We start from the raw sequence: 22984 nt of genomic DNA on the forward strand, positions 1-22984 counted from the left end.
TCCACAATAGCTAAAACATGGAAAGAGCCTAAGTGTCCATCAACAGATGAATGGATCAAGAAGATGTGGTTTATCTGTACCATGGAATACTACATGGCAATGAGAAAGAATGAAATCTGGCCACGTGTAGCAACATGGATGGACCTTGAGGGTGTTATGCTGAGCGAAATAAGTCAGGCAGAGAAGGACAAATATCCTATGTTTGTACGTATAGGAGGATTAGGAGGAACTTGACGGAGGGACAAGGGGGAGAAGAAGGGGGGAAATGGTGGGGGAAAGGGAGAGAGGCAAACCATGAGAGACTCTTGAATGCTGACAAAAACTGAGGACTGATGGATGTGGAGGGTAGGGGGGATGGGCATGGAGGAGGGTACTTGTGGGGATGAGCACTGGGTGTTATGTGGAAACTAATTTGACAATAAACTATTTGTAAAAAAAATAAAATAAAATAAAAATAAAATCAGTAAGATTAGCAAAAAAAAAAAAAAAAAAAAAAAGCAACCCAGCCCCCAAACAAGCAAAAAAGCAAACCTGACCCCATACGTAATGTCTTTCCATGTTTTGGGGGATCATCCATACCACTATATCAGAAAATTATCAGCGGGGCTCCTGGTTGGCTCAGTCAGTTAAGTATCCAACTTTGGTTCAGGTCATGGTCTCATGGTTTGTGGGTTCGAGCCCCACATTGGATTCTGTGCTGACAGCTCAGAGCCTGGAGACTGCTTCAGATTCTGTGTTTCTGACTCGCTCTACCCTTCCCCTGCTTGCACTCTGTCTCTCCCTCTCTCAAAAATAAATAAAGACATTAAAAAATAAAAACAAAATTATCATGAATAGCTAATGCAGTAAACTTAATGATAATAATGGTAATGTGATAAATATTTATACCAAATTTTAATATCATTATCCTACACATTGTCTCATTAAAATTTCACAGTTACTAGATGACTTGAATATGAATTGTGTCATTTTACTAAAAAGCTGAATGGCATGTAAAGCTGAATGACATGTACAAAGTCAGACAGCTGATGTTGTCAGAAGCCATGTGATCAAACTCTAGCTACTGAAGGGTATGCATTACAGACAGACCTGACTTCTTTGTACTGATCTGGGCCCAATCTGCAAAGTGAATGGTGGGAAAAGCTGCTCATTCAACAAATCCCTGACAGATACCTACCAAGCACCAGGCACTGGCTTAGGTGTTAGGGATAAAGCAGTGAACAATATAAGATATAGTCCTGTCTCTGTGGAGTTTATCTTCTAGATGTGAGAGGCAGAAATTATACAGGATTCACGGACAAAATATGTAGTATGTTGGTAGAAGTGAGGACTCAGAACAAAAAGAAAGAAAGAAAAAGGGGTAAGGAGCATCATGTGCAATTTTAGAGTGGTCATAGAAAGCCTCATTGGAATGGTAACATTTGATTAAAGCCTCACTGAGATCTCAGAGATGGGATTTCCAAGTAAAGACAATTATAATGCAGAGGTCATAAGCAGGAGGTGTCTGAGGCCAGGTGTGCATTTGCAGAACAAGGAAATCAGTGTGTTTAGAACAGAAGGAACACCAGCAGAGTAGCAAAATGAGTAACAAGGGGCCAGAATTCATAATGCCTCTTAGGGTATTGCAGAGATTTTGGCTGTTAGACTGAGGGAGACAGGCAGTCATTGCAGGGTTCAGAGCAAGAGAAGGACTGTATCTGGTTTCCATTAAAGAAAAATCACCTAGTCTACCGTATTGCCATGAGAGTGTTGACAGAAAATGTAGAAAAGTCGGTTAGAAAGACATTGAAATAATCAATGACACTGAGTATGGTCAGTGGATAGGAGGTGGCTGAACAGGATGAAATTCTGGATATCTTTTTAAGGTTAAGATGACAGGACTCAACTTAGGACCAGATGTGGGGATTGCAAGGAAGAGAGGCATCAATGGAAAACACAGTATAAAATGCAACTGGTCATATAGCACCCTTGTTCATTTGCCAGCTAACCTTGTAGGTATGTGCTGCTGTTGTTTACTTCGTTTTTATTGTTGTTTTTCTGTTTGTTGTTTTGCATGAATGGTCTGAGAAAGAATAGAAAGAGTAAGAAGGATGAGGGAAATTAGTGGAATGGGGGGGGGTAAGTTCAAAGAAACTGTAAGAACTATATTCCTAGCAAACCTGCAATAAAAGTATTATTACAGAGAGCAGGGCCCCATTGCTTATTCTGTTTTTCACCCAGGAAACAGTTACTGTTCCATAGGCAGAAATTAAAGAAAATTGGGCAGAATTGGGTTAGACGTTCTATGGAATTTGATTGATTATAACAAAATCAAAAATAATGATCCAGACAACATCCTGTAAGAGATAATAACAGTTGATCCATCCAAGTTTTTTGGAATGTTTTTATCTCAATAATATTTCACCTGGAAGAAAGATGAAGTATTGTGCTTACACATAGAAAGCCATACTTATCAGTCTGCATTTTCCCCAAACCTGAAAGCTGAACTGCTCTGAGACCAAACATCTTGAAGTGAATACTTGGAAAATGTATTTAAGGAGTAGCAGGGAAAATATGAGTTCTGAACAATGACAAGTATGACATAGGTGCTAGACTTCACACCGAGGGGTCACCGCACACGTTATTTCACAATGGCTGCCTCAGTAGCTGAGCTGGCATGGCAACCCACTGCTGGAGCTGTAAACAATTGCCAATCTCATTTTACAGGAGTCACATGTATGAGTTGAACCAGAAAAAGCGATGATGATAGATGAAACTAAATATGTAGGACTCATTCAGAGCCATCTTATTAGTCCAGGGGAGCTAGCTCGGATTCAGCCTTGCAGAGCCCGGGTTCAAACCCCAAGCCTGCCATTAATTAGCTAAATGACCTTGAGCAGATCACTAAGCTGGTTTTCCCACTTCAAAAAGGAGGAAATTAATGTAGACTTATACTGGAGAACCGTGTGAATCAAATGAGACAATGTATGTGTGAAAATGGTTAAAATTCTGTATAAATATTTGATGTTATTATTGAACAGGCTTTCCCTTTGAAAAAGGAAAGAATAGGAATGGGTTAGCAGTTATTGAATACTCTCCTTGATTTCAGGGATTGCCCACACACTACCCCATTTAATGTAAACAAGAACAGCATTTCTCTATTCTGCTAGCTATCCATGAATCCAAGAATTCTGTTGTGCATCTTGCTCACTGTCACTGTATATGCTACAGTCAAGATCCAAATTTAGGTCTGTCTTTGCTCCCAAGCCTGCATAATTCCTGTTGTACTAAGTCGTTGCCTGTGAATTTTACTCAGAGCCACATTGTTAGAAATGGAAGATGTAATAGAAATCATCTTGCGGAATAGTTTTCAAATATTTAGCTGTAAAGTCCTATTGGGAAGCTCAATGCTTGCTAGAAGTAGGGCTGCCCTTATTAAAGCAGGTATGGGAACTCCAAAATGACTTCTCTACTTGGCCTTCCTCCACTTTTCCTCTTGAGATTGTGGAAAATTTAGGGTTTGAAAAATAAGAACTAGGCCGACCCCTCTCACTTTAGTGACTGAAAAACAGAGGCCCAGGGAGTATAAATGAGTTACCCAAGAGCACACAAATATTTAATCCCAAAACAAGAGCACAGAACCCAGTTCTGTGGAACTATACTATCATATGCCCCCATCAGTTTCCTCCATTAGTCCTACAGCACTGATATTTGAAGGATCTCAATAAATTATATTCCTATCTCCCATCCAACTTCTGAACAAGTTAAGATATATAAAAAGGATTTTGTCACATGGAGATAAAAATATCATTCACATAATTGGTGGAGCCGCTGGAAAGAATGGTTCACTGTGTGGTAACAAAAGACTTTTCCTCAGAATTAGGGCTTACCTTGTCATAGGTAGGACCCCCACCAAGGAGGAACCTTTACCAGTAAAATTACCATAATGAACAAAGTTGGACCAGAATATAAGTTATTGGAGACCAGATTCTAAAACTGAATGGGTAGGGGATTGAGTTCTGCCCAGCTAGTTTATTTTTCATAATTCACAAACTATCCATCCTCAATGAGAATACATTGGCAGTAAGAGTTCAGTGCTATCTTTAAGACTCTTGTTATGAAGCCAAACATCAGAAGTATGGGCTTGTGACTTTCCCTAATGAAGTACAAGGAACAGAGATCTGAGATTACACATAATAACATATAGTTTTATTGTGTTTAAATTTCTGGTTTTAATTTCTGATTTGTTTATTGTACTATTAAATATTTTTATTCTCATGAACATATCCAAGTGTTTGAGTACTTATCAAATTTACGAATGTTCTATATTTCTTGGTGGTTTCATAATTTATACATGAACTTATTTCTGAAACTACAAGTCATTGCAGTTACATGTTATATAAGGCAAAACTAAATGTGGATAAATCTTGAAATAGTGTTTTTCTCTCTGATCCTGAAAGAGCAGAGTCAAAGTGGTTGTCATATCTTTATTTTTTAATGTTTTTTTTTTTTATTTATTTCTGAGAGAGAGAGATAGCATGAGCATGAGAGGGTCAGAGAGAGAGGGAGACACAGAATCTGAAACAGGCTCCAGGCCCTCAGCTGGCTGTCAGCACAGAGCCCGACATGGGGCTCGAACCCACAAACTGTGAGAGTATGACCTGAGCCGAAGTCGGACGCTTAACTGACTGAGCCGCCCAGGAGCCCCAGTTGTCTGTCATATCTTTAAAGGAGAAGGCATCCCATGGTCAGGGAGGAAGTTGGAGTCTTAGAATCATTGAGACAATGCAGGACTTGTGAGAATCAAGTAAAGAGCCTGTGGATAGATGATAATTGAGAAAAGAAGCTTGGAGGAAAAGAGGGATTTGAAACACACATCTTTCAGGTAATGTTAAAGAGTTTTTGAAGATCCTAAGTAAAATTCCAACATCTTGAATCTATGATTGAAAGATTACTAGTTGTGCCTTGAAAATAACTATTCAATTTAATTCAAAAACAGGTTTAGTATTTGGCAATAACAAATTATAAAGCCTTCATTGAAAAGTCAGTGCACTGTGGTGATTGTGAAGACCTTCTTCCTATGTAATTATAAGGTATGTTTTCAATATCTAGGAGTTCAAAATAAAGTTACGATGACTTTAATATAAAAATGAATATATATCTTAGCTTTAACAGCTAAAGCTCCAAAAAGAAAATGACATATTCCTTCTCATTATTCTCCCTTTTCTTCTGAATCTCAGGTCTAAGTTCTATCACAAAGAGGCAGATCCTTCTGGTGAAAAACTCATCTTCACTGATGTTGCTGTTGTGACTACTTCAACTCATCCTTCAACTTGAGCTTCAATATCACTTCTGCAAGGAGGTCTTCTATGATCTCCAAATAATATTGAGTTTCCCTGCTGTGTTTCTCATAACAAGATTCCTCCTGTCCCTTTGACCTGAACTTGTAATTTTGTTGATTTGGTCAGTCAAAATTGCTTTTAGGACATTTATTACATGTAACGCATGTTTCTAGGCTCTGGATACACAATTATGAATAAGACAGACTAGATTATTGTCTTTATGGAATACACATTCTAGTGGGAATACACCATGCCATCAAGGGGCTTAATGCTTCTCAATTTTTCCTACTGATGTTTGATAAACTTCTACAACAGTGGTTAATATTTCATAGGTCCTCCATAGATATTTACTAATGAACAAGTCGAAATTACAGGGAATAAATGAATGAATACAAATAATATGTAAGATATTGATAAATTCTCTGCAGGGAGTTAATAGAGAAATAATTGATAGTGATTGACTTATCCTAGATAGGTTGTTAAGAAAAACCTCTCTAAAGTCTTGGCATTGAAGCTGAGATATGCATGACAGAAAGAAGTCAATTTTATGTACTATTATCCAGAATCTATAATGTTCTCAGAAAGTCCAAGCAGGGGTGAGAAGCCTGGAGTTTGAGATATGGCAGAAGAAGAGAAAGGGCGAGAGGTAGAGAAGAGAAAAGAAGGGAACAGAAGGGAAGCAAGAGAAGAGGAGAGAGGCATCAAGGTGAACTAAGGCAACAAGCTTGAGTGAAGAAGTGATTTGAAAGTGGATCTTCCGGGAATAATTGTCACTATGTGGATCAGAGAAGAACCACCTGAATTTCTTTCTCACAAAACTGAAAACAAAGGTAAAATGACAGTTTTACATCACCATGCCCTAATGTTGCTTCACAACAACAAACAATTGAACCGTGACTTTATAGCCACTGTAGCATTCACAGAGCTCCATCACTGGCCCCATATTAGGTGAGAATGAAAATTGGACAAAGGATAATTAAATTAAGTGAAGAATCACACCACTCCCTGCTTTTTAGATTCTCTAAGCTTCAGTGTCTTTCTTTACATATAAATGAGGATGCTACATAACTTTCAGTGTTGAGAAAATTAAATAATATATGTAATGTGTTTAATATTATGCTTGCCCACTATATAGTCATGGAGGTGGTAGAAGTCCTTTATTGATTTCATTCTGTTTTATCCACACTGCCTAAAGCATCACGTATTATACAAAGTTCTCATTTATATTTTTTTAATGAATGAGGGAATGAGGAGTACATAAAGTAATCTATCAGACACCGTTCAAATCACTAGGACCAAGAATAACTAACTCAGTACGTTGCAATGGCTGTAGATATTCTGTCAATTCTAGTACAGTAAGTAATATAGTCATGATCTGTGCAATGGACACCTGACTTTCTCTGGACAGAGAGAGTCAGGAAATGTTTTACTAATGAAAATTCTTCTGTTGAATCTTAAAGCAGGCTTACTTGATGATTATGAATGCGTCAAGTAAACGCATTTCTAAAAATGGTTATTTTGGTTTTGATCAAAGACGAAAATGAGACTGATAAATCACATATTGAGGGACTTGACAACTGGGGTTGGGCACAGTATAATGTGGGAGAATGATATGGTAATCAGATAAGCAGAAATCTGATGATGAAAGGCTGAGCTTCACAACAGTGAGTTTGACCTTCCCTGTATAGAGAATAGGGAGACACTTACAAATTCTATTCAAGGGTCTGGCATTCTCTGAGTCTTGATCATTGTGAAGAATGAATTGGAATGCTTGAGATGAAGGTGGTCTAGCTAGGAGGCTACTGCTGTTATCAAGCAGGGAAATGATACTGACCTGAACGATAGCAGTGCAGATGATTAGTGAGTAAGGGACAAATATGGGAAAAAATTTATACGGGTAATCTATAGGACCTAGTTGACTAATTATATATGGAAGTTGAGAAGAATAGTAGAGTCAAGGATGATTCATTTTGATTTGCATTACTGAGAACACGATATAATCAAGAGAAATTTTTGTTTGCTGCAATTTTGAATTTTGCAGTAATCAGATATGACCTTCCATAATACTATTCAACAAATAAAGTCAAAATCTTCGTGACTAATGAACTCTGTATTTTTCTTGCTATCATGACTACATGCTTGCACAGGATTGCAGGCCATGGGTAGAGCTCAGGTCTGTTCCATGTGTCATTTATTCTTCTTGGACCAGATCCTACCTGGAGCATTGCCTATATCATAACAAATGAAGAAGCCCAGGAGAAAAAGCAGAAACATGCAGGACCTCTTAAGATATAGGTACATAGCATACATACTGTCATTTCCATCCACATTCCACTAATTAGCCAAAATAAGTAAAATGGCCAAGTCCAATATCAACAGAAGAGCAACACACACTTTGTTCACATCAAGAAACACTACATAGTCATATAACAAGTACATGGATATGCAATTCTAATATATGGAAGGGAGTGAGGAATTGGAAAATGGCCAATTGATCATGACAGCAAGTTAGTACATCAAGTGAGGACATCCATGAGTGTAGCTGAATGGGAAAACACTAGAAATTCCCACACAGGATATTTCAATACAGGGTCTCTTTCTTGCCCCAAAGCTTCATTATTCTCACTTCATGGTGCTTTGAAGTTATTACTTTATGGGGTTTTCTATAACAAGTTACTTTTTATATCACATTGATTAATTTTGGACTACTGTATGTAAAGAAAGCTGCCATAATAAAAAAAAAAAATCCAGCCAAATTTCCACAATACTGACAAGCAATGAATGATGGCAAGTGTAGATGAATGTCAGTACCCTCTAGTCTCAAAGGTTGTTTACAAGAATGAACCTTTTCCTTAAAAAATCAATACAATTTCAGCTTCAGGGTACTGTTGTTTTTCTAACACTTAGATTTCGATTCACAACTGTTCTCTTACTGCCCGCAACATGACCAGTACAATAAGGAAGGAGGTAGACAACTTTGCTCAGGGTTCAGGAATGAAGAATCAAGATCAATCTATTTCCTCTTCCCTTCCTGATCCAGGCAGGGACCCTTTTACTTGGCTCCTAAACATAGCAAAGGTGATTGTACACATGTACCTGAGAGTCCATCAAAACGAGTTGAAATTCATAGCCAAGAATAGGGGACCCAGAGGTTTTTGGTCAAACATTTGTAGTAGGCAGAATTAGGGCTTCCCAAAGATGATCATGTTCTAGTCTTCAGAACCTCTGAATATGGTAGTTTACAAGGCAATGGGGAATTATGGATATAAATGTCATTAGTTTCACTAATCATCTGACTTAAAGAGATTATCCTGTATTATCTAAGTAGGCTCAATGTAATCACAAGATGGTCCTTCAGAATAGAAGAAGGAGGCAGAAGAAGACATCAGACTCAGTAAGGGAATTAGAAATGCTGAACTTCTGGCTTTGAAATTAGAGGTAATGGACACAACTAAGGAAAACAGCTGGAACGTAGAAGTTGAAGAAAATAAAGACCAGATTATCCCTCAGAATATTTGGAAGGAAATCAGCCCTGATGACACCTTCATTTTCACCCAGTGAAACCCATTTGAGAAAGCTTACCTCTAGAACTATAAGACAATGTATTTCTGTCTTTTTAGGCCTCTAAGTTTGTGATAATTTGTTATAGCAGCCGTAGAAAATACATGCAGCCTCTAAATCTTTTGTTGACGACTGATACCAGATATACCAAACCCCTTCAAATAAAGAGCTCCTCAACAAGGGATTGCATTTATATGGGTAACCACACCAGAATGTGATATTTAACTCTCTGAAAAAGATACAGCCAACAAACTAATCAATCATATCTTTCTCGCTTTAAATAGTTAACTGGTCTATTCTTCCAGAATTCCTTTAAAAATGCTGACAACTCATGCTCGCTTCGGCAGCACATATACTAAAAATGCTGACAACTCTGAGACAAGAACAACAAAAAATATGTCTATTGATTAGCCAGGTCCTAGAAATATGGCTTCCTTCCTTTCTCATAGGGAGATAGCAACTAATAGGGGAAAAATCTAGTCATTTTCAACTAAGGCACAAACTTAATGTATCCTATGGGATTGTAAGATACCATAGGTATAAATAAATGAATAATAAAAATACATGCCAAATAATAAACAAACTTCTTTGTATCACAGGGGTTTATGCATAGTAGCAATATTTATACCTTACCACCTCAATATCATCAAAATGCTCATCTCATTCCATTGTCATTGAGCTCAAATTGACTGCCATTTCATTTCTGACTCTCTTGAGTCTATCAGACATGGCTGGCATATAATTCCTACTGCATAATTATTACTAGAGTAATTACTGACATTATGTTTGTTGAATTGACTCAAAGCACTTTGAAATTTATAAATAGTTCTGAGAATGAGATTTTGCATACCAGATCCTTTACAAAGATAGTTTAGACATCATGGACAAGCCGAGGAAAAATTAGTAATATTAACATATTCACCATGTTAAATTATTGGGACAATAAAAGACAAGGGAGAAAAATATCTGTGGGCATAGTTTTAAATCTGATGATTTATCCTAGAATATGTTAAAATTGATTGGCAATAAGAGTCTATATTGAGCATGTGGTTATTTTTAACTGTTTTTTTCATTTTTATTCATTTTTTATGTACTATTCTGGAATAACTTTCCACTGTTACTTTTTCCTTTATCTAGAAATCTGAAGTGTAAATAAATTTAATCAATATGCACTGAGGACTAATTAGTTATACACACACACACACATATACACACACACATATATCTATATACCTTCAGGACATCCAAAACTAAAATTACTGCAATTAAAAAAGTGAATATACTATAAGTGATATTCCAGGAGTGTTATTAGAGGAAATAAAAGCCATTTAAAGTAAACAGACTTTTTGGCAGTTGAATACACAAGGGTTTCATCTTATATTACTATTTGGTTTGACTAAGTTAAATTTTCCAAGTAAAATAATGATTTGGTTGATATAATGTCCCCCAAGTTCCCATTTGCCATTTCCAGTCCTTAAACATTTCAGAAATCTGTAACACTTGCAGGACTCACAGTAAAATACTAGATGGCAAAAAGCAGGTAATAGTGGCCTGGAAAACACAGAGCAATTGGACTCAGATCTATGAATAATATTATTGTGGTTTTAAAATTTACATAAAACAAATGCAATTAAGTTATTTTAGATGAAACAAAAACATTTCTGACTTCATAAGGCGAATGTTGCTCCATACTCTATAAGTCTAGGACTCCCACAGAGTGAAGTAAAAGTGAACTGTGCAGCTCTTTTGGAAAGAAAGGTACTTATTCTCTGTCCTGATATGAACAAACTCATTCTCTGTTTTCAGATGAACAAACCACGTGAACAGATCAGTCAAAGGCTTCAGTAGCAGACATGTGCTAGTCTTTTTACTAGGTGTGTGGTTGTCTTGCACCCAGGGGCTCACAATCTCTCACAGCAGGATGCAAACAGCTGGGGCTCAAGGAAGAGAGCCCCAGATTTAACCACATGGAGGCCATGATTTAGAAAAAGATGTCGATTGGTAGATATTTGTGGTGGCTGAGACCTGGAAATGTAATTAGAAGACACTGGACCGCATTAGCTGCAAAAAATGCAGTGAAATGTGAAATGGAGTGATACTAATGCCATTGGAGAGTACTTGTGCTGGTATTCCTCAGATGTTGCTTAAAAAATGTAAGGGCACCTCGGTGGCTCAGTAGGCTAAGCGTCCAACTTCCGCTCAGGTCATGATCTCATGCCCCTTGAGTTTGAGCCTGTAGCAGTCTCTGTTGACAGCTCAGAGCCTAGAGATGCCTTCAGATTCTGTGGCTTTCTCTCTTTTCTTTCCCATTCCCCTGCTCGTGCTCTGTCTCTCTCTGTCAAATATAAATAAACATTAATTTTTTTTTAAATGTAGAAAAGCATGTTAGCAGAAAAGCATTAGATGGAAGTCTTTGTGAGTGTGTGTGTGTATGTGTGTGATCATCTTGGTTCTTTTCTCTTGGTTCTTTTCTCTTATCATGTAGTAATTTGGGCAGGTATTTTCACTTCTCTGAGTCTCATGAGAACACTGAATACTAATTCTCAGTGTTGGATTTTGCCAGAATCTGGAAAGATTTTCTAATTATAGCAATGACCTAAGAAGCACAGCTGGTTTCCAATGGATATTTTGCCATCAGAAACAGAGAAAACCCACAGGGCTGAAGGGGGGAAGGAGACATGTTATTTCTCCTCCTTTTTCTACCCTTGTCTCAGAGAACTGAGGACTGAAGAACTGGACAGACCTTCTGAGAAGCAATGAGTACAGCATTCTTCCTTTCCGTCAGTACCTCTTGTTGGAAGGATATTTAGTGACTTCTACTTAAACAAAGTATTTTTTAAAAATAGGGGCACCTGGGTAGCTCAGTCAGTTAAGTGTCCAATTCTTGATCAGGTCATGATCTCACTGTTTGTGGGTTCGAGCCTTGCATTGGGCTTTGTGCTGACAGCGTGGAGCCTGCTTGGGATACTGTCTTTCCCACTCTCTCTGCGCCCCTCTCCAACTTGCATGTTCCATTTCTCTCTCTCTCAAAATAAATGAATGAATTAAAAAAAAATTAAAATTAAATTAAAATGAAAAAATCAGGATAGCGGGGTGCCTGGGTGGCTTAGTTGGTTAAGCATCCGACTTTCGCTTAGGTCATGATCTCACGGTTCGTGGGTTCGAGCCCCGCGTCAGGCTCTGTGCTGACTGCCAGCTCAGAGCCTGGATCCTGTTTCAGTCTGTGACTCCCTCTCTCTCTGACCCTCCCCTGCTCACGCTGTCTCTCTCTCTGTCTCCTAGAAATAAATAAACATTTAAAAAAAAATCAGGATAGGAAAGTGGATTAAAGGAAGGAACCAACAGTGGCTTATTGCATCCTTGAAATGTACATTTCCAGAAAAAAAATCAGTGAAGCAAAAACTGAAAGATTCCTAAAAGTAGTGCAGCTTATAAAATTCATGTTTCCATGTGTGCAGATTGAGAGAATGGGGGTAGAAAATGGCTCCACTTTTACTTAGCAAGACTTTGAGATAAATTTCATCTTGCTTTTCAGCTGCATTGACGTATTACATGGTATGGTGTATATTTAAGGTACACACTGTGACAACTTGATACTTGTGTATATTGAGAAACGTTTGCAACAATGAAGTTATTCAACACATCTATCACTTCCCATAATTACTATTTCATTGTTGTTATTGGGAGAACATTTTAAAAAATTTAAGCTTATTTATTTAGGAGAGAGAGAGCATGAGCAAAGGAGGGGAAGAGAGAGATGGTGAAGAGAGAGAATCTCAAGTAGCCTCTGCAGCATCAACACAGAGCCAGATATGGAACTCTAACTCACAAAACTGTGAGATCATAACTTGATTAAGTCAGATGTTTAACCGACTGAGCTACCCAGTGCTCCAAAGAGTGAGAACATTTAAGATAAACTCATAGCTTCTTCCAAGCATACAATACAGTATTGTTAACTATTGTCACCATGCTGTGTGTTAGATCCTCAGAAATGATTCCTTCTTTTATCTGGTGCTTTTACATTTTGGCTAACATCTCTTCCATCTCCCAGTTGCTGGTAATGACCATTCTCTCTGCTTGTATAAAGTTGGCTTTTTATTAGATTCCCCATATAAGTGAGAATACTAAGTATTTGTCTTTGTCTGATTTATTTCACTTAGCATAATGTCCTTAAGTTTTATCCATGTTGTTACAAATGTCAGGATTTCCTTTTATTTTTTATAATTAAAAAAAATGTTTAGATATTTTTGAGAGAGAGACAGAATGTGAGTGGGAGGAGGAGCAGAGAAAGAGAGAGACACAGAATTTGAAGCAGGTTCTAGGCTCTGAGCTGTCAGCCCAGAGCCAGACATGGGGCTCGTACTCACCAATTGTGAGATCATAACCTGAGCCAAAGTCTGGCGCTTAACCGACTGAACCATCCAGGCGCTCCTTCTTTTGTTTTTAAATGGCTGATAGTGTTCTATTATTTCTATATACTACTTATTTCTATATACTACATTTTCATCATTGGTGGACATTCACGTTGTTTCCATGTCTTGCCCATTGTGAATAATGCTTCAGTGAACATAGTGGGAACAGGTATCTTTTTGGTAACTTGTTCTCATATTCCTTGGATAGTATCCAGACTTGGGATTGCTGAATTATATTGCACTTGTACTTGTACATTTTTTTAGGAATTTCTATACTGTTTTCCATAGTGACCATACTAATTCACATTCCCACCAGCAGCACACAGGGGTTCTCTTTTCTCTGCAGCCTTACCAACATTTCTGTAATCTCTTTTCCAACAGATGCGAGTTGATATTTACCTGTGGTTTTGATGTGCATTCCCAGAGATTAGTGATGTTGAGCACCTTTACCTATACTTATCGGCCATTCCTATGTTTTTGGAAAAATGTCTAGTCAGGTACTTTACCTTTATTTTAATTGCATTATTTACCTGTTGGCTATGTAACACAAGTCTCTCACATATTTTAAATATTAAATATATAATTTGCAAATGTTTTCTCACAGTCCATAAATTGCCTTGACATTTTGTTGATTGCTTCTTTTGCTGTGTTTATTAGTGTGTAATCCCATTTGTTTATTTTAGTTTTTGTGGCTTATGCTTTCAATGTCATATGCCAAAATGATTACCAAGACTGATATCAAGGAACTTTGTCCCTATGTTTTCTTCTGTGAGGTTTATGGTTTCAGGTCTTACGTTTAAGTCCTCAGTCTATTTCAAGTTAACTTTTCTGAGTGTGTAAGATAAGGGTCGAATTTTATTCTTTTTCATGTGAATAGCCAGGTTCTTCAACACTAGTTATTATAGATTATCTCTTCCCTACTGAATATTCAAGCCTCCTTTGTCAAATATTACTTGATAATAAATGCATGGGTTTATTACTAGGTTCTCAATTCTGCTCCATTGGTCAATGTGTTTTTTTTTTTTAATTCCAGTATGCACTATTCTGATTAATGTAGCTTTGTAATATAATTTAAGTGCAGGAAGTGTGAAGCTTTGTACTTCTTTCTCAGGACTGTTTTGGCTATTCAGGCTCTTCTGAAATTCCATAGAAATTTTAGAATAATTTTTCTCTATTTCTTAAAAAATGCCATTGGAATTTTGATAGGGATTGCATTGAATTTATAGATGGTTTTGGATATGTTAAACATTATAACTTCATTAATTCTTTTGATCCATGTACATTGAATAACTGCCTAATGTTTAAACTCTATATATCTTTTTCCCATTTATTTGTGTCTTTAATTTCTTTTATCAATGTCTTATAGTATCCAGTGTATAAGTCTTTTATTTCCTAAGTATTCCACTGCTTTCCATGCTATTATAAATAGAATGGTTTCTTTGTTTCTTTTTAAGAATGTTCATTGTTAGTGTATAAAATTGCATCTGATTTTTTTCTTGATTTTGTGCCCTGAAACTACTGACTTCATCTACTTGGTCTAAGAATTAGATGGTAGAGTCTTTAGCATTTTCTCTGTATAAGATCATGTCATTCTTCCTTCCCTTTTTGTGTGGTTATTCACCGGGGTTTTGTTCCCGTGTATTGCAGACTCCTGAGCTCTCCCAGAACTACTTTTATTTATGGAGAGCTGTGTAATTGTTGATCTCTGGGGGGTCTGAGGCTGGGGACTTCTATTCTGCTATCTTAGTGACATCAGATCAATTTCTTCTTGCTGATGGCTATAGGATTATGTTTGCAATTAAACTTTCCTGGAGGTGGGAGTCTGAAAAGCAGATTCTTCCTAAGAGACCAGTGGATAGTGAGTAAGGACAATAAGCCCTATGCCATGTGTCATATTATGCAGGGAAAGTGCTTATAAGATGTTAATGTGTCTGCAAATCACCTATAGATCCAGCAGAAATACAGATCTTGGGGCCGAGCCTGAGGTGGTGCATTTCTAATAAGGTTCCAAACACTTGTTGCTGGAGGCTATGCTATGGAATGGTGAGCCACTACAAATTGGAAGGGCTCTGTTAGGATGAACAAACAGTAAAAAAAGGGGAGAGGTGGGTATGACCAATAATATTGTAGGATACATGACATAATATATATATATATATATATATATATATATATATATGAAATACCTAACTTCAGATAAAAAGGAGATAGGAAGTTAAAAAGTTAGGAAGTTGAGAAAATAAAAAGGAAGGGAGAGAGGGAGGGAAGGAAGGAAAGAGGGAAGTAGAAATGAAGGTAGGAAAAAAGGAAAGAAATTAAGAGGATGAAAAGAAAAGGGGAATAGAGTGAGAGAAGACAAGAAAAGAGGAAAGTAAAGGGAAATGACATTTTAAAAAACATAGTCTAGAAGAAATAAAAAAAAAACAGACAACCCAAGAAAAAGTGTGCCTTCCTAAGGAGTGTTGTATTAAAGACTAGAGCTTGTTTATTAAATATTAGAACTTGCTAGGATTCTAACCTAAACTACATACATACATACATATATACATACATACATACATATTTCACAATGACATGCCAAAACGAGAAAATGAGTTGAAAATAGAGACTACAAAAAAGAATAAATAAACATAAAAGTATTATTACCCAATGGAGGTATAGATTAGACATGACAAGGAGTAGAACAGACACAACTAAAAATGGAAAAACCACAGACTATGCAGTGAACATGCCCAGACTGGAAACCCAGCTCCACCATCACTAGCCCTGTGGCCCCGATCAATGACCTCATCTCTCTGCACCCCCCACCCCCCCGCCATTTCCTTGCTTGAATGATGACACCAAGAATAGCAACTTCTTCACCGGGTATTGTGGCGATTTCAAATCGAGATTCTGGGAGACATTTAAAAGAGCAACTGGAATATTAAGTCAGTTCCTGTCATTTCTGTGTTTGTAACTTTCAGTGGTTCTCATCTCCCTTAGAGTTCAGAGAAAAGCCCCTTAAATGGCCTCCAAGGCCCTATGGAATCCAGTCATGGCTACGCCTCTCAGCTTCTCCCCACTATAGTCACTCTTGGTCTTCCTGCGTTAGCCGCGCTGTTCTCCTCGCATGTTCTGACTCACAGCACTTTACACACATTCCTCCCTCTGCCTAAAATGTGCTACTCTTGTGGCCCACATGACTCCCTGGCTCATCTTCATGTCTTTTCGACAACAGTCACTCCCTCTAAAATCACCACTGACCATGTATTTCTAAATTTATAGTCCTTTCCATCTTTGTCCTGACGGCACTGTGCATCTTGTGTACCTTGATGTATTAACATCATCATGCACATCCAGTTTCTATTTCTTTATCTTCTGCTTCCCTCCCACTAAAATGTAAGTTTTAGGAGGTTGGGATGTTGGCCATTTGTGTCACTGCTGCATCTCTGGCACCTAAATGGTACCTGAGACTCAAAAGATATTTGTTGAGAGAATTTTATGCATGAAGTCAGTATTCAGATTTAAGATAAGGCCAAATTTTGTGACCTATACACATATACACACACAAACACAGTCATTTAGTGATAACCTAACAAATGTCTCTCAATTTACTGGATTTTTTTTACACATTTAAAATTTAATTATAATAGCAGATCTGAGATAGGGTTTACCATACCCATTTTTCAGGGTTAGGAACTATATGCCTCAGAGATATTAAGTAGTAAGGACTGACTCATATGGATAACAATTCTGAGAAATGGCCTGTGTGCATCCAGTTCATTCTGCTTATCCCCACCTTTTTCCTGATACATGTGTTTGCCCTTGATCTAAAAATGAGTTAATAAATTCACACCGACTCTATACATTAAGTCATTCCAATTCACACAAATAATGTGCAGCCACTTAAAGATGAGCCTTCCTTCATTCTAGCATTGTGTTTGGTCCGCAGGGTTCTTGACCTGAGACTGCACCCACTGATTATAGCTCTACAAGCTTACATTCATCAGAGATAGGTAAACAAATTGTACAGGAAAACAAAAAGTTGGTTTATTTTGCAGTTGTTTAGATATTGAGTCAGTATTTTTTAACAAAGAAGTATATTCTAAAACAGCAATTGGCATTGCCTGATGAATTATCTAAAAATAAGAGTTCAAAAAATAAAATAGTTCAATAGAAAGACATTTAATAATTTTGAACCATTTGTTTTTCAGTCTATTAAAACTCTTGCAGTCTTGCCTCTGATTTCATTTTGGCCCTTGCCTACTGACATGACAGGTTTAATGATCATATGTCAGTATTCCAAGAGCCTCCTATTTAACAGAGGAGCACTGTTCCCTGGAATACTCCAGTCACCTCTCATCCACTGACCTTTCCCCTGGAAACATTCATCACCAGTGACACTGACTGATGAGCAGCATGATCCCCTGACCTCCAATTTATTCATGTTGATGGTCTTGACACTCTTCATAGTCTCCGAGGCTCCACACAGCTGCCTAATATCATCAGTGGATCTTTACTTCCCAGAAATACTTTCTATTTCCTCACTGTACGATAGTATTACTTTTCTCCATCCAGCAAAAACTGTCACTTTTTTTTTTACTTACTGCTTTTCAAAGTCTTCAGACTCTCTCCCAACCCCCACTGACATTTCTAGGTCTCTCATTTAGTTACCTACACACTGTCCATCCTAGGGGGTCATTTTCCGAGGAAAGGGATACTTTTCCTGATTGAATATCCTCATCAACTGGGTGAGAAATTGTATATCAGTAATAAAGGGACAAGTCAACCAATCAAACAGCTCTCACCTTTAGAGTACAATAGGTTATAATAACCATTTTCATGGTCTTACTTAATCATGTGTACTACATGTTCCTTTCTTAAGAAGTCTCAAAATTCATGTTGCTCATAAATATACCACTACTATTAATAGTAATAACTACCATTTGTTGTTTTCTATTATTTTTCAAAAAAGAATGAAGGAAGGAAGGAAATGAAGAATGAAGGAAGGAAGGAACAAAATTAATTTAATGTTTATAATAAAAAATACTTTTCTTGAACAGTTACCATGTTTTAGATATTGTGGTTTGTAATAAGTGTTATCTCATTTAACCCTTCTATCAATCTTGTGAGGTAAATGATATTACCATCTTATTGTGAAAACAATGATATGCCTAAGGTCACATGACCGATCCTCAGCAGAACCAAGATTGTATTAGATGATTCAGTAGTTATTTTGGATTGATAAGTTTCATCAAGCAAATCTAGTTTAAAGAAGAAAGAATAGTAATAATGATAATGATTTTTAAAATACTACTAATAAAAGTTGCTATCTCTTGTGCCAATGTTCTGTGAACTTTATATGCAGACTTTTGTTTGTTTTAATTCTTAAAATAGTTACCTTCATGCCTATGTTATAGATCAGGTGATTGAAAATTGGAGGGCTAGATGTATTTTTCTTGAGGCAATGGGAGTGATTCTAAGCAATTTTGTTTCCCAGCTGAGTTCTTGCCTTGGTGCTCTGTGAGGGTTTGGATCATGAATTATTATAAGGAGGAAAACTTTTACCAGTGGTAGCAGATGATGAGCAGTTTGATCAAAGTCTCATTATAGGTAGGTATATAATTGCCTCACCAGCCCCTTAAATAGACTAGAAATTTTTTGACAAGAAGTGTGTGTCATCTGAGATTCTCAACCCTACACTCTCAAGAAATAGTCATTGAATTAAAAGGACTAAAGGAAGGGAAGGTTAGAGAGGCTTAGGGGCTTGAGCAGTCTCCCAGGGCTGGTTGGTGGATGAGTTGAGACCTAGTGCCCTGATATATGTTCTGATGCTTTTCTCCAGGTCACATTTTGGTGAATTTACAGATGGGGAATTAAGGTAAAAAACAAAAAATATTCTTGTATGGTAGTTTTTCAATGGTTAGCAAAGATCAGAATATGGTTCTCTAATTTTGATTACAGTCTGTACTTATTGAACATAACATTTATTTATTTTTCATAAATTATGTATCATTTCTCTACCTCTACTTTGTCTCCTCCTTTAATCTACTTTGTCACATTTCATTAATTGTTAAAAATATAAAAATATACTCATATATGGTCTTTTTCCTTCATATATGGTTTTGAAGGATAATAAATCTCAGATGTGTTGCAAAATTTCGAAAAGACACTTTCTCCTTAAATATTCTATTTGTAATTGGTGAAACAAATGAGTTTTTCAAGTACCCCAAATATGCTTGTACTTCCTGCTGATCACACACTGAAGCAACACTGATGGTTTTGCATTCCCCAAGAGAATTTAATTACCTCAATGACTCTGTTTTCCAACCATAAGTTGGAAGAAAGATAGCTAAATGATGGGTGTTCTACATTGCCTTTACCCATTGTGAAACATAAAAGCTCAGTCTTAAATCTATCTTAAAGTATTTAAATATTAGAATGTAGAAAAAATTCACATTCATCAAACTGCATTTTCCTTGACTTTTCAGAAACCACTACTGTATTTATCGTCTTAATATGTATGTTGCTTATCTTGATCTTATTTTGCAGTCCTCATATCAATTATGTCACTAATAGCAATAGTTTTATAAGTCTTGATAACATTTCACATTTTTTCTTGTTTAAGAGTTGGTTAAGAAGTGACATCAGCAAAATGGTAGTATAGGAGTTTTAGCCCTTGTCAGCCACCATCCCCCAGACATCAATTTAAAGAACTATCTAGGGGCTCCTGGGTGGCTCAGTGGGTTAAGCATCTGACTTTGGCTAAGGTCATGATCTCAGGTTCGTGGGTTTGAGCCCCATGTCAGGCTCTGTGCTGACAGCCAGCTCAGAGCTTAGAGCCTGTTTCAGATTCTGTATCTGACCTTCTCTCTCTGACCCTCCCTTGCTCATCTGTCTCTCTCTCTCAGAAATAAATTGTAAAAAATGAATAAACATTAAAAAATTACAAAAAAAGAGAACTATCTACACACAGAAATACATTCATAATAGCTAAAGATTTCGGGTTAAGGATTACAGCTTACAAATGAAGCACAGAAATAAGACACACTTAAGAGGGTAAGAAAGATAGATTCACATTATTCCCATAACTCACTCTCTTTCATGCTCAGGCATCCCAGTACAGAGAGAGACACCTCCCCAATTGGAGAAGGAGAGTGATGTGAGAACTCAACTTCACCATGGTCCCCCAAACCACCTCATCCCAGCATCATGCCAACTCCTAATGGAATTTTCACAGAAATTTTTAAAAATCCTAAAATTCTATGGAACTATAAAGGATTCCTAATATCCAAAGCAATCCAGGGAAAGAGCAAAGCTGGAATGGTCATAATTCCTGATTTCAAACTTTATTACAAGCTATGATAATGAAAATAATATGATACTGATATAAAAAGACATAGGAATCAACAGAGCAGAATCAAGGCCCCAGAAATAAACCTATGCATATATGGTCAACTAAAAGTTGACAAGGAAGCCAAGAAAACTCAATGGGGAAAGGACTGTTTTTGCAATAAATAGGGTAGGGAAAACTGGCTATTCACATGTGAAAAAATGAAACTGGACCCTGACTTTACATTACTCTCATAATTACTTTGATATGTATTAAAGACGTTGATGTAAGACCTGAAACCATAACAGTTCTAGAGGGAAAAAAAAGGAAAGATTTCCTTGACATCAGTCTTGGCAATAGCTTTTCAGATATGACAAGAAATGCTCAAGCAAAAATAAACTGATAGGACTACATCAAACTGAAATGACTTCTTCACAGCAAAAGAATCAGCAAAATGAAAAGCTAATCTTGGAAAGGGAAAAAAATATTTGCAAACCATACATCTGATAAGGGGTTAATAAGAACTACTTGAGAAACTACAAATCAATAGCAAAAAAATTAAAAGGTAAGCTGTAGACTTTAATAAACATTTTTCAAAGAAGACGTACAAATGGCAAATTGGTACATGAAGTGATGCTCAATGTCACTAATAATCTGGGAAATGCAAAACAAAACCACAATGAGATATTGCTTTATACTTTTTGGTAAGACTATTATCAAAAATTCAAGAGATAATAAAAACTGGAGAAGCTGTGGAAAAAAAGGGAATCCTTGTGCATTATTGGTGATAGTAAATTGATATAGCTACAGTGGAAAACATTATGGAGTTTTCTCAAAAAATGAACATTAGAACTACAATATGATCTAGTAATCCCTGTCCTGGACATGTATCTGAAAGAAATAAAATCACCATCTCAAAGAGATATCTCAAATTTCATCTTCATTGCAGCATTATTCTCAATAGTTAAGATATGGAAACAACCTAAGTATCCATCATTAGATGATAAAATAAATAGATAAATAATAGATAATTTTTTAAAAAGAAAAGATCATACCTTTTGCAACAACACAGATGGAACTTGAAGACATTATACTGGCTAAAGTAAGTCAGAAAGAGAAAGACAAATACTGTAAATTTTCACTTACATGTGAAATCGCAAAAAGCCAAATTCCTAGAAATATAAAGTAGAATGGTGTTACCAGAGTTTGGGGGTCAGGGAAAATGGGGAGAAGTTGGTCAGTGTGTACAAAGTTCTAACCATAAGAAAGTAAATTTAGAGGATCTAACATAAAGCACAGTGACTAATAATTAACAATATTGTATTATATACTTCAAAGTTTTTAAGGAAGTCAATCTTTAATATTGTCACCACACATTTAAAAAATGGTAGTCAGGGGCACCTGGGTGGCTCAGTTGGTTAAGTGTCTGACTTCAGCTCAGGACATGATCTCACAGTTCATGAGTTAGAGCCCTGCAACAGGCTCTGTCTGTCAATTCGGAGCCTGGAGCCTGCTTCGGATTCTGTGTCTTCTTCTCTCCCTGTCCCTCCCCTGCTCATTCTCTGTCAGTCTCTCTTAAATATCCATAAAAACATTAAAAATAAAATAGAATAAAATAAGTGGTAATTATGTGACGGAATGGAGGTGTTAACTAGCCTTATTATTGTAATTATTTCACAATACACAGATCTATCAAATCATCATGTTGTATACGGTAAACTTATATTTGTTGTATGTCAGTAATAGTTCAATATATAAAGCTGGAAAAAATATTATTACCTGAACGATCAATCAATGTAGTTTCAGCTGAAGAATATCGTTTATAATCTACCTGCACATCTATCAGCATGGATTCAGAATTACACTTTCCCAGTTGCATGCCTAGATCTTGATATCTTCACAGGGAACCTTTGACTTCACATGTAGCTCTTACGCAGAAAAATAGCATTGATTAACAATGATTATAAATCGCAGGAGGAACACATGAAAGAAGTGATAGTGTGTTTCTACAGGTAACATGGCATAAAACATTACTGTGACTCCTCCATTGTAATTTGATATTTATTGGGCACTTTATGTGTCAGGTGTCATGCTAGATGCCAGGGATATAATAATGACTAACACTCTCATCACCATATGGAAGTATATTGTCCAGCTCAGAAGGCAAACACATATAGAGGAAAGTATATACTACAAGGAAATTAGTCAAGGGGGTGTTCCTCTGATATTATCTACAGCAAGTTGTGAATAGTGCTTAGGAGTTAGCTAGGTGGGAGGGGATGGGGAAATTAAGCCAAGTTGAGAAAAACTGCATGTGGGAGAAACCAGACAAGAGAGAACTCAGCATTTCTAGGGACTTTTGAATAGATCTGAATGAC

General features: G+C 36.8%; 1 pseudogene; it reads right to left on the bottom strand.

Annotated features, from left to right (window-relative positions):
- Positions 1-22485, bottom strand: part of LOC120247371 — a 31404-nt pseudogene extending 8919 nt beyond the window's left edge.
- Positions 22486-22984: the final 499 nt, after the last annotated feature.

This window comes from Hyaena hyaena, unplaced genomic scaffold (genome assembly GCF_003009895.1).
Source record: "Hyaena hyaena isolate Hyena2069 unplaced genomic scaffold, ASM300989v1 scaffold_517, whole genome shotgun sequence".
Taxonomy (NCBI): domain Eukaryota; kingdom Metazoa; phylum Chordata; class Mammalia; order Carnivora; family Hyaenidae; genus Hyaena; species Hyaena hyaena.